The sequence below is a fragment of the Dasypus novemcinctus genome, chromosome 17 (genome assembly GCF_030445035.2).
Source record: "Dasypus novemcinctus isolate mDasNov1 chromosome 17, mDasNov1.1.hap2, whole genome shotgun sequence".
Taxonomy (NCBI): Eukaryota; Metazoa; Chordata; class Mammalia; order Cingulata; family Dasypodidae; genus Dasypus; species Dasypus novemcinctus.
Genome location: NC_080689.1, coordinates 5,331,254 through 5,341,238, shown reverse-complemented (window position 1 = coordinate 5,341,238; position 9,985 = coordinate 5,331,254).

The following is a 9,985-nucleotide window of genomic DNA, read 5'->3' as shown; positions in this document are numbered from 1 at the left end:
AGATTTCACAAGTTCAGGCAAGCAGGACTGAGACATCTTTGGAGACCATTATTCTGCCGACCACCCCTGGGGAGCTTCAAAAAATACCAAAGCCTGGGCCCACCCCTCAGATTCTGACGTAATTAGCCGCAAGTGGGGCATGTTTTACCTTCAGTAATCCCCACAGCAACTCTATTCCCATTTTGCAGATGAGGAAACAGACTCAGAACTTCGCCTCAGGTCACGGGATGGTAAGCAGTAAAGCAAGTATGGATCCCAGGTCTTTCTGACTTGTAACTTCACCATTACTCCATTCTGGATGCCAGAACTCAAAGAGCATGGAGAGTTTAGATGCAGAAGCAGAATGGTGTTCATTAGGTATTTGACATCTGTGTTCCTGGAAGAATATAAACTGATGAATGTTAGAAGCTGCAGGCATGGCCTGGGCCCTCCAATATAGGGAGTCCATGTTTAGAGAAGGAGTAAGTTCAAAATGAAGTACATTAATATGGTCTTATTATCTATGGGATAGATTTATAACATTTCATGATTTATAAACAAATACAGAGGGGAACTAACTTCATGCATTTGAAATAAAATTTTTAAAAAACACTTTTTTTCCACTCATTAAAATAGAACCAACTCTGGTTTCTGTTAGAGATCCATGTCATAACGTCAGCCAAACAGTAGCTCCGTTTCCTGGTAAAGCACCATTCAACAGCTTTTAGCAGGTTTCATCTATGGCATTTTTTAGAAGATACTCTGGACACTGCTCAACCCCTCCTGAGTGACTAAGCCTCAACACTTGGAAACATCTCAACAGCCACACTCGCAGTATACTGTGATCTTCAACTCTGGCAGCCACAGATGCCCATCACTGAGGGTGAAGGGGAGTGAGTGGCCACCCAGTCACCTCTGCTGGGGATTTTCTCAGGGGACCACGGGTGTGAGGGCTAGGGCAGGCAGCTGGTGGCCTGGACTTCACAGCCTCACACAGTGCAGGGCAGTGACCCCAAGTCTGTCACCGAAAGTCATGCATACCTTACATGCAGTGAACACAATGTAGATGAGTCTTATCATTATAATATTAAGTGAGAAGATAAACTAATCAATGCTTTTAAGAAAATAATGTACCTTTAAAAAGCAGAAGAATGGAGGACTTCTGCTTCCAGAAAGATGGACTAGACTTTTCCCTATTCCTGAAAAGTACAACTAAAAACCATGGACATTATATGTAAAACAAGACTCTGAGAGAAGAGAAGAGAAAAACTAAGGGCCTCACAGCCTAAAGAATGGCACTGCAGTGCATTCTCCGGGTTTTTATTTTTCATTGCCTCATATCCCAGCCTTGAAGCAGACAAAAAAAACAAGAAACCTCAACAAAAGCCTGGTTAGGAAAAGGGCGGCCTAGCTAGACAACGTTTTTGGACAGTAACTGTTCCAGTCAAGGCCATGTGAGGATCCTGGACCTGCAGCCTCACCAGACTATGACATGGCACCCTCATTTTCCCTCAAGAGTGGTATCAGGAGGAGCTGGGACTTGGTCCCCATTGCACTGTAATGACACACACCCCACCAGGAAATGTCACACCCCTCCCCTCTAACTGGATAGTATTGGAAGAGGCCTAGTTGAGAATCAGGACTTCCACCACTACCCAGCAGAACCAAGGCCACCCCAACCGCCATGTTGGTGGAGACCATATGAGTTGACAGCACCAAGGTGCTCACCCTTCCCAGCCAGGGAGGCTTCCATGGAGGCCAAATGGGGAGCCAGAGCTTTCACCATTACCTAGAAGGACCAAGGCATCCTCCTTGGGTGACAAGTCAGATGCGGAACCTGGCTTCTCCCTCCACGGGCAGTAATGATATCCCCTTTCCCCTGCTGGACTAGTGTCGGGAAAAGCAAGCCAAAACAGGTTTAAGTGCAATCCAGAGTCTTAACGTAATACCTCAAATGTCCAGGTTTAGCTTGAAAATCACTCCCCAAGCCAAGAACCAGGAACACCTCAAGCTGAATGAAAAAGGCACTAGATGCCAGCACCTAAAGACTAGAATTATCTGACTCAAATTTTTTAAAAGTTTCAATGAGAAATTACAAACACACTTGGATGCATGGGGGAAATAGTCTGAGCAAAGAAATAGAAAATCTCAGCCAAAGGAAATGATAAAAAGAGCCAAATGGAAATTTTAGAACTGAACAATAAGTGAAATTTTTAAAAGGCAGTAGATGGACTCAAAATGGAGGCAACAAAGGAGAAAGGATGAGTGGTGCTCAGGGGGGTTACTGACATCTTAACAGCCTGGCCCCACCCACCGAGGCCCCATTAGCGTAACTGGACTGTCCAGGGCCACTCAATCTTCCACTGGGAAATATTTTGCTTTAGAGATTTGGCTACTGTGTTCTACTTAATGCCTATTTCAACAGCCTCTCAGTCTCAGTTCACATTTTCCTTCAAAGGGACACGATGCACCTTCACTTGGCTTGTCCAGGGGGGACCTCTACAGCCTCTACTGGCAAGACCCTAACTGGATCCTTATGTCACTTCATTGACAACATCCTCCAGTGAGGAGAGTCCCTGGGCACTCTCACCCAGAATGTGCAAACACTTACCACTCCTCTTACCCTGGCGAACACAGGCTGTTGCTCCATATAAGCTTCAGGGCCCTGCCACATAAGTTGAATTCCTAGGCATCCGCTGAGGGCCACTCCATCCCTGGGATAAAGAGCATACTTCTCATTTTATCAGCCCCAACCGCTCAAGCAAGCCCAACACTTATTAATAGCTCTCTCTCGTTTCTGGCAGCACAACAGATTCCCAATTTATTACCAAATATTCCCAATATTACCAAAGGCTACTTACGTGCTCACCCACAAATCAGCTTCAAAAGGCACTTTTGACAGTGAGATCCTAGCGTCCATCCAGGTGGCTCTAGAACGGGCTCTTCTGTTGATACCTCCCAGAAACTCTTATGGCAAAAGCACTGGTGAACACTCTCTCTGCATCTTGGAGCCTCTAGACACCTATGATGCCCACCAACTGCCCATGGCTTCTGGGACAAAAACAGACACCAAACTGCCTGCTCTAGCCTTTGAAGTGATGACTGCTGGCCACATATTAGACCGCCTGGAAACAGTTCTCCCAGAACCTGACCCTGTGGCCCTGTGTGCCCAGCTGCCCATTATGCATTAGGATACTTGTTGTGGCCACCAAGACCTTGTCATGAACACAAAAATGGTGCCTTGGGGATAGTGTGGAACCTAGGCCCTCTGGGAGGTCCCACCTGCAGGACAAGTGGCCTTCCCTGTCCCGTTTTGCTTCCTGGAACTGCTTGTCTCCATAGCCAATCTAACCACTTGTTCGTTCGTATTGTGATTTTTGTGTATTTGTCACATGGAGTCACTCTTTTATTTCATACTTATTGGATAATGGGCGCCATAGGAATATAATTTGAAAATGCACACACTACCTCTATCGGGTTCATAATTTCAGTGCCCAATCATTCTTTTTCCAAGTCAATGACTAGCCTTCATCCATAGCTCTTCTCCCCAAGGCTGTCAGGCAAAAGTAGTTTAGGTATTTGTAATTTAAGTTTTTCGTAACTGGAAAGTATTTCCTAAATTTTACTTGATGTAAGAGGAAAGCCGATAAAAGATGTGTGAATATGTAACAGGATTTTGTCTAGGTTCTTGACTATCTGCAGAAATGAATATCAAGAGCACATCATGTGAGTTAGGCCAGCAATTTATTAAGGTAATGAGGAAAGAGAAATGAGAGAAAATAACACATCATGGGTCCCAGGTAGTGAGGAAGGGATTGAAAAGTGATAAATTTGGCTGATTTACAGGCTACAATTTCTCATTATAGGTTATAAATGCCCAGATATTACTTGTGTATTGATCCATTCAGGGGGAACACAGCAAGAACAGGGAGCAGAAGGCAAGAACAGGGGTCCAAAGGCAAAAGAGAGAGTTTAGCCTTTGTGCTTGCTTTTTTAACCATTAATTATTCCACCCCTTTGCTAATGGCAGGGGAGGAGTCCCAGCTGTTTTCTGTTTTGATTGATTGTCCCACCCATAGGTTCTCCAGGAGGCCCCTATAATAAAACCCCTGAAGAATATCCAGGGCTTCTCCTAGCTTCAGACGGAAATCTTGCCCTGAATTGAATTTCTTGCGAGAGTCTTCCAGCAGCTATCTTGGGGTGATTGGTATCCATATGGAATTTTTGCCAGATTCTAGATCCATCTATTGATTCCCCATCTTACTAACCTGCTTCATTTCACCCCTCAGAGACCTTACACCTTTATTTTTAAAAGGGTGCTGAAGGAAGATGGTCATTCTTCTGTAGCTGCTTCCTTCTGGTTAGGGGCTGTAGGCCCTACCTGACAAGGTGTAAATTCCCTCCTGCTATTCTATCTCTGTTGGAGGAAGATGGATCTGGCATCCTGGGTGAAGGGGGATGAAGTCCCCATATTGCTAATAAGATGTTGATTCTGGAGGAAATAAACTTAATTAGAATTTTGAGAATATATGGTTCCACTAAGAGGACACTGGACCACAAAAGTAGAAGAGGCCAGGTGCCTACAAAGGCTGCATTTTCCCAACATTAGTTGAAGTTAGTCAGCATTCTTCTTTCAGTTATTTTATGCTATTGGTTAACTCTAGGGAGAGATTGCAGTAGGTAACAAGGTTAGGTATAAATTGCCAATAGTTCCTATGGTAGAGGAGAGGAATAAGAAGAGGCATTGCCTTTTTTGGTTAAGCTACAGGAGATGAAAACAAGGGTTTTTCAGGGATGTCTGGTTTGCCCGCCCCTAACAATAGGCATCTAGGATATGGTCTGTGGACTTTGACACAGACACTACTTAGCTTTGTCTCTTGAAGAGGTATTTCAGGCTGTCCAATGACTGGTATTCATACTTCCCATCGGGTGCTTCTGGTGAACTGGCACTTTCTTAGGCAGCTGGGTTCACTCAGGATTAGTGCACCAAGCTGGAAATTCCTTTGACTTTAATAGCTGTGGGAGTCATCAGAACTACAGAGTAAAGTTCCTTCCATTTTGGCTCTAATTGAGAATGAGGCTTGTTTTCTTGACAAGTTTTTTATCAGAACCTGGTTTACAGGTCCTGGCTGAGGAAAGGTTGCCCATGGACCATCTTAAAGGGGCTAAGCTGAAGTGGGTCCTAGCCACCTTGTTTGTTGTTTCCCTTCTGGTGGGAAAATGCTTAGCCCTGGCAGGATGGCATGTGCATCTGCCAGTTCTCCCCAGGATATGAGTGGGACAGATTCTAGAACAAGAACTAAGAGGGATACCTGGATTAAGCACATTCTTTAACTATTTAGAAAATGACTTTAAATATGTTCAGTGTCCTTCTACATATGATCTAGAATAAAAAAGATATCACCATAATCATCAGGCAAATATCTAGAATAGGATATAGGTACAGTATTTAACACTATTTAATGTACTACCCAAAGCATAAGTTTCTCTTTGAGCTGCAATTAATAGATTTAAGTTCCAGGTTTGCAGTGCCTTACATGTTATCTCTCCATGGGAGCAGGCCATAATGCCAATTGTGTTCTACTCAGTACTTTGGTGATCATTGCTCCACTTGGTATGTCCTTCACATAGCCAGCATGCTGCAGCACCATTGACCCTAGAAAGAAGTTAGGGAGGTAGTTTCCAGTATTCCACCAGCCTGGTGCATAGCACCCTATGGCAATATGAAACAGTGCCAATCTGGAGGTGATATCCCATTTTACATTTGGCTATATCAAGCCATCATTGGCTGCTTCAGGAGTTTGAAACTGCAACATAGTCTCCATCAACTTCAGGAGCACAACCAGAGATATAGTAGATACATTTATTGATTTAAGAGTCAGTGACCAACCTAGCCAAAAACTCATATGTAGAGGCAACCTGCAGTGTATTGAAGGCCTAATTTTAATGCACTAGAAAATTTGACAATGCTGAATTCTATCCCTTGATTTTATACACTTTTTAAATACTTGCAATGCAATGTGTAACTTATCAAATGAACTTAACTTTTTAGTACTCTGCTTCTTCTACACTTTTACCATGAAGACATTAATTAGCATATTTTTTACTTTAGCAGTACAGGATAAACTACTTTTTCTATCTTTTGTGAAAACTGATGATTCCCAATGAAATCAAGATAATTTTTCATTACCACCACTTGAATATGCAGATTGAGGGGGCTCCCAACAAACTGCTATGAAGTTACTTTTTGCCATTAATATCAAATTAGGTTTCTAATTACTAATGGCTTCCTGGAATTAGCCATTGACCATACAGTTTTGCACAAGAATTTCATTCCTTAATTATTGGGAAGTGGATTTGGCTCAATGGATAGAGTGTCCGCCTACCACATGGAAGGTCCAGAGTTCAAACCCAAGGCCTCCTGACCTGTGTGATGAGCTGGCCCACACACAGTGCTAATGTGCACAAGGAGTGCCATGCCACACAGGGATGGTCCCCTGTGTATGGGGGGCCCCACACACAAGGAGTGAGCCCTGTAAGGAGAGCTGCCCAGTGCGAAAAAAGAGCAGCCTGCCCATGAGTGGCGCTGCACACATGGAGAGCTGACATAGCGAGAGGATGCAACAAAAAGAAAGATTTCCGGTGCCACTGACAAGAATATAAGTGTACAAAGAAGAACACACAATGAATGGAAGACACAGAGAGCAGGCAACTGGGGGGTAGGGAAGGGGAGAGAAATAAATAAATAAATAAATCTTTAAGAAAAATTATTGGCTTATAACCAAAATGTCCCAAAGCTTTAATGTAATTTTCCTTTGCTTCCAGACTTTACTTATTTTTCACTTTGACTTTAGCAGACCTTGGGTGAGCAAGACTAATTCTATGTATACTCACTAAAGCTATCAAAACCTCAAGGAAACTGGTTTCTCTCATGAATTATCACTTTTAGGAACCCCCAACAGTCAAGGCAGGAGGCCTCCCTCACTTCCCAGTCCTTGGGGATAACTGGACTCCAGTGGCCCCTAGACTGGAAGAGTGGATGTTCCACCCTGAGGACTGAAAATTCCACCGGGCAGCAATCTATTCCACATTTGGAGCTATGAGAGAAAGCAGCGTCACTAATACCAGTAGGACAGGAGAGAGGGATGTCTCAAGTTTGCTTTCCCCTAGACATAGGGGCAGAAGCTGTTATGAAATAACCATAAGCAAAGTCAAGGGGAGAGGTTAGGCTTGAATTGACCATAGATGAAGATAAGTTCAGTTTAAGGTGTACACTTACAATAGTAGATTTAGGCTAAATCTACCCAATTATAATTTCAGTTATTATCCTTTGCTGTTTTATAATATAAAAGCATCTATAAATGATCTTAACTGTCAGTTACAGTTTCTAGTAAGTTTTTGCTTTAAGGCAAATTGGGTACCTTTACTGAGCCACAAGACTTTTATTAGAAACAACTTTGTAGGAAACGGACTTTGGCCCAGTGGTTAGGGCGTCCGTCTACCATATGGGAGGTCCGCGGTTCAAACCCCGGGCCTCCTTGACCCGTATGGAGCTGGCCATGCGCAGTGCTGATGCGCGCAAGGAGTGCCGTGCCACGCAAGGGTGTCCCCCGCGTGCGGGAGCCCCACGCGCAAGGAGTGCGCCCGTGAGGAAAGCCGCCCAGCGTGAAAAGAAAGTGCAGCCTGCCCAGGAATGGTGCCGCCCACACTTCCCGTGCCGCTGACGATAACAGAAGCGGACAAAGAAACAAGACGCAGCAAATAGACACCAAGAACAGACAACCAGGGGAGGGGGGGAAATTAAGTAAATAAATAAATCTTTAAAAAAAAAAAAGAAAGAAACAACTTTGTGAAGTTTCTCTGCTTTTCTAAACAGTTGAATATTTATATATTAAATCCACTAGCAAGGCAGTATTGACATTTAAAGATTCATTTTTAGGTTACCTTTCACTGTTATCCAATTTGTAACAGGTGAATCCCAAATCTGACTTCCTAGGCACAAGCAAACTGACAAAGTTAAACACAGATTAAAACAAAAGAGAGGGAAGTGCATGTGGCTCAACTGATAGAGCATCCATCTACCATATGGAGGGTCCAGGGTCCAATCCCCAGGGCCCCCGACCTGTGTGGTAAGCCATGCACAAGTAGTGCAGTGCCACACAGGGATGCCCCCGCATAGAGGTGTCCTACGTGCAAGGAGTGCACCCTGCAAGGAGAGCAACCCTGTGTGAAAAAAATGCAGCCCACCCAGGAATGGTACTGCACACATGGAGAGCTGATGCAGCAAGATGATGCAACAAAAAAGAGATGTAGTTTCCCAGTGCTACTGGATAATGCAAGCAGACACAGAAGAACATACAATGAATGGACACAGAGAGCAGACAATGGGGGGGAAGGGGAGAGAAATAAATAAAAAATACATCTTAAAAAAGAAAGATTTTTAAACCCTTAGCATTTCTAGGAACTCTTTGATCTTAATTGATGGTACGTGAGGTTTCCTATTTTCCAGAAGAGGTTTAGTAACCAGTCTGGATCTTGATCTCTAGTCATACCTTTTATAGGCACAACCAAGTTTAAACTAATGAGAGTGTGAAGTGTATTACCTTATTTCTCTAAGGAGACATGATATGAGGTTTCTGGCCCCCAGATCTATCTATCCTTCTCTTTTACAATGGTTTAACTGGAACTCGGGGTCCTGTACAGAAGCTGCTCTTGGCTATACTGTGGCCACATGGACCAGTAGTAGGCAGATTCTTGAGAAGAGACTCCTATGGGGAGTTTACTGATGGGCTAGAGGCCATACCCATTATTCTAGGGAGAATAAAGAAACACTTTTTAGACAACTTACCTGGCGTCCCAGAGTCCAAGTCTGACTAAAACATCCGCCACTCCAAATAATTTGGAGCTGATGCTCTGGCCTCAGCATCCTGAGGATTTAATTCCAGAACCTTGCTGATGGATGTCCCGGCGGCCAACCCAGGTCTTGGGGGATGCCTGAAAATTCCAAAGTTCAGACCAAAGCACCCAAGCCGAGTTGGTGGGAGACGTTCTGAGCAGTTACCCCAAATCAAAGTTCCTGAGATAAGTCTCAGGGGATAGTTGGCTGCCTTCTGAATGGAAGGGCCCATGGAATGGGGGCTGTTCAGAATTTATTGCTCTGATTCTTGGCACCCCTACATTCCAGGGTCTGAGACTGACTGCTCTCTGAATCAAATTGCCCAAGTCTTCAAGGCTTGGGGGACATTCAGAGTTATTTCTTTGGTTCCCACCACCCCAGGAATCACAGAGACCCTGCCACTGGGCGTTTCCAGGGCCATCCTGGACTTGGAAGATGGACCAAATAGATCAGACGTCTTTCAAGCCAAATATTGCTCCTTCCTAGAGAAAGAACAGAAAGCTGCTTCTTCCTATACTTACCAAGGTCTTAAAAGCACTCTTAGTTTCATGGCTTTACTTTCTGGTAGTTTCCCAGTTAGACCAGCCATCAAAAGGCCATTAAGTGATTAGAGATCAATTATTCTAAGCAGCAGGCCTTGGGGCCCAGAGGCAATAACTTCCTGGTCACCAAATGCATTTTTGTTTCACAGTGTTTAAGACACTTACAGCATTTTAACACAAACCTGTAATGAGAAATTCAGTAGTAGGAAGTAGGAATATAAAAAAGTGAATAGGGAAACTGACTTTGGCCCAGTGGTTAGGGCGTCCGTCTACCACATGGGAGGTCCGCGGTTCAAGCCCCGGGCCTCCTTGACCCGTGTGGAGCTGGCCCATGCGCAGTGCTGATGCGCGCAAGGAGTGCCCTGCTACACAGGGGTGTCCCCCGCGTAGGGGAGCCCCACGCGCAAGGAGTGCACCCATAAGGAGAGCCGCCCAGCACGAAGGAGGGAGCAGCCTGCCGGGGAATGGTGCCGCCCACACTTCCCGTGCCGCTGACAACAACAGAAGCGGACAAAGAAACAAGACGCAGCAAAAAGACACAGAAAACAGACAACTGGGGGAGGGGAGG